General features: G+C 48.8%; 1 non-coding gene across 1 annotated transcript in view; it reads right to left on the reverse strand.

Annotated features, from left to right (window-relative positions):
• LOC143472599 (small subunit ribosomal RNA) overlaps positions 1-781 on the reverse strand; it is a 1,807-nt gene extending 1,026 nt beyond the window's left edge. Inside the window, exon 1 of the ribosomal RNA XR_013119945.1 lies at positions 1-781. This exon is cut by the window's left edge and continues 1,026 nt beyond it. This is a non-coding gene — a ribosomal RNA (small subunit ribosomal RNA).
• Between the last annotated feature and the right edge of the window lie 2,522 nt (positions 782-3,303).

Genomic DNA, 3,303 nt, shown 5'->3' on the forward strand with positions numbered 1-3,303 from the left:
GCCTGCTTTGAACACTCTAATTTTTTCAAAGTAAACGTTCCGGCCGCCGCCAACACTCAGTCAAGAGCACCGACGGTGAACCGAAGGTGAGGCCGGGCACGCCAGTACACGCCTTGCGACGGACCGACGGCCCGAGCCCAAAATCCAACTACGAGCTTTTTAACCGCAACAACTTAAATATACACTTTTGGAGCTGGAATTACCGCGGCTGCTGGCACCAGACTTGCCCTCCAATGGATACTCGTTAAAAGTTTTAGAGTGTACTCATTCCAATTACAGGGCCTCGTTAGAGTCCTGCATTGTTATTTTTCGTCACTACCTCCCCGCGTCGGGAATGGGTAATTTGCGCGCCTGCTGCCTTCCTTGGAAGTGGTAGCCGTTTCTCAGGCTCCCTCTCCGGAATCGAACCCTGATTCCCCGTCACCCGTAAGAACCTCGGTAGGCAGATACCGTACCGACGAAAGTTGATAGGGCAGACACTTGAATGATTTGTCGCCGGTGCAAGACCGTGCGATCCGCAAAGTTATCCAGAGTCACCAACGAGCACGGGCCGAGGCCCGGTCGGTTTTTGGTCTGATAAATGCACGCCTCCGTGAGTCGGCGCTTTTCGCATGTATTAGCTCTAGAATTACCACAGTTATCCAAGTAACACGTACGATCAAATGAACCATAACTGATTTAATGAGCCATTCGCAGTTTCACTGTACGAGAGCTCGTACTTACACTTGCATGGCTTAATCTTTGAGACAAGCATATGACTACTGGCAGGATCAACCAGGTAGCTATTCGCAGCAAACGAGGCTGCTGCGGGACGACGGGCGCCCCGCGTTTCTTTTCACACGTTCTCCGTGTACATCGCTACTCAAACACTACGCTCGCGGCTTGCACGAGCTCCGAAAACCGTCAATTCCGGACGCTGCCCGGCGATTCGAGTGCAATACTCGCGCCGAGGCACGCCGATAGCTTGCCACTGGATCCGACAGACCGCTCAAAACCCCGGCTAAGCATGGGCGACCGCGCGAACAGCATTACATCTGCCCATCGTGCCCGACGCCAACCGAGATCGATTCTGCTTCGATTCGCACTCGCGCGCGCATTCGCTCACACGACTGCCTGCTCCCTCATAGTAGTCACAGAATCCTGCATCGCCATGGTACCCCAGAACGGCCTCGGGATCGCGCGAGCTCGCGGCCGGATTTGGAGTTTGGGAAGGTGCGTGGCCGCTTGCCGTGGCCGCCGAACCGCGCCCCGGCCGGGCACTGCGCGCAACTCGAACGTTTGGACTCTGAAAATATTTCCCAACGTTTGGACTTTAACTTTTTGTCGAGACTTGAAAAAATTTCAGAGTCCAAACATCGACCCGCGGCAAAAACTTTTCCGAGGTCGAAAAATCCGCGCTCGGTCAAGAGAATATGCGCGGCCTGGGCGTTTGGACTCTAACATTTTTTGGAGTGGATGGGAAAAATTTTCAGAGTCCACAACACCGACCCGCGCGTGATGCTCTCCCGAGTTCGGAAAATCCGCGCCAGGTGAAAGCTATGCGCGCGACCTGGTCGTTTGGACTCTAAAAAATTTTCAAGTCTCATCACACCAACAAAAAGTTAAAGTCCAAACACCGACTCGCGGCTAAAGCTCTTCCGACTTGGGAAAATCCGCGGCGGGTGAGGGCTATCCGCGCGACCTGGGCGTTTGGACTTTAACATTTTTTTGGTGTGAATCGACTTGATAAAATTAATCTAATGCCATACAGTGTCAAAGTGCACAATTTTAATCGATATAATCATAACAATATATGTCATACAACAAAATCATCAAATGATCATCAAGCAGCATTGCAAAGCTACGTGAGTCAATGCAAGGCAATGACAACGTATTTATCAATTAAAGTTATTTAATTGTACAAAGTTATTGTTAAATTATAAAATAAAATTAAATTAAATGAAATTAAATTGAAGAGCTCAATTACGACAATGTAACAGAGTGTCATACAAAATATATTGAATCACACACGTCCAAACGCTAAAGAAATATATCAAATGCACTCACCTGCCAGTCACCGTTTTGGGTAACTCAGAATAGACCGTCTTTCGTCGGGAATTGAGTTGATCATTGATCATTGAACATTGCAGTAGGAATAGGTTTAAGCGGAATAATAATAGCGGAAGGCTGATGCTCCAGGTAAATGTTTGCTTCGCTCATAATACTGAAAGGAAAAAAATTTGTGAGCAAGCAGTGCCGCAGGGAAGAATGCGATGGCAAAACGGACGCGTTGTGGAAATTATGGTAGTCCGAGGGCGCCAACTAGCGACCAAAAAAGAAACACATTACGGTCGCTAGAGGAAAAATGCAAATAAATAGCAATTCAATCTTCCATGCTTGTATGTATGTATGTATGTATGTATGTATGTATGTATGTATGTATGTATGTATGTATGTATGTGTGTGTGTGTGTGTGTGTTTTTGTGAGTATGTATGCATGGAACGAACGTATTACGCACGTTTGTGCGACGTCGGAATGGCAAAAAAAAAGAGCACACACCCAGGACGAACCGGGACGTGTGCCGAAAATTTTTGAAGAGAAAAGAGCGACCCCGGCCTGTCGGCCGAAGTCGCTCGGGCGCCCGCCTTGCGGACAAATCGATAGATCTTGAGGCTTACTCTCAACAAATCGCAGTGAAGATACTGCTCTAGTGATCACGACACCCCGATCTTCAACTAGGTCGTTTGCAAATGATTTAGCACCCCGCCTTTCGAACAGGAGGGTCAACCGACGCGGGAGTCACACTTGTCGGACTCGCGTAAGGTCGGATCTCGGCATTGCCAACGGCCCAGCGGCCGCCTAACTTTGCCCGTCGAGGACGGGGCACGAGTGCATCGTCGCTTTCTAGGCGGGATTCTGACTTAGAGGCGTTCAGTCATAATCCCCCAGATGGTAGCTTCGCACCAATGGCTTATCAGCCAAGCACATGAACCAAATGTCTGAATCTGCGGTTCCTCTCGTACTGAGCAGAATTACTATCGCAACAACACTTCATCAGTAGGGTAAAACTAACCTGTCTCACGACGGTCTAAACCCAGCTCACGTTCCCTATTAGTGGGTGAACAATCCAACGCTTGGTGAATTCTGCTTCACAATGATAGGAAGAGCCGACATCGAAGGATCAAAAAGCAACGTCGCTATGAACGCTTGGCTGCCACAAGCCAGTTATCCCTGTGGTAACTTTTCTGACACCTCTTGCTTGAAACTCCCAAGTTCAAAAGGATCGATAGGCCACGCTTTCGCGGTCTGTATTCATACTGAAA

This window comes from Clavelina lepadiformis, unplaced genomic scaffold (genome assembly GCF_947623445.1).
Source record: "Clavelina lepadiformis unplaced genomic scaffold, kaClaLepa1.1 scaffold_203, whole genome shotgun sequence".
In the NCBI taxonomy this organism is placed as follows: Eukaryota; Metazoa; Chordata; class Ascidiacea; order Aplousobranchia; family Clavelinidae; genus Clavelina; species Clavelina lepadiformis.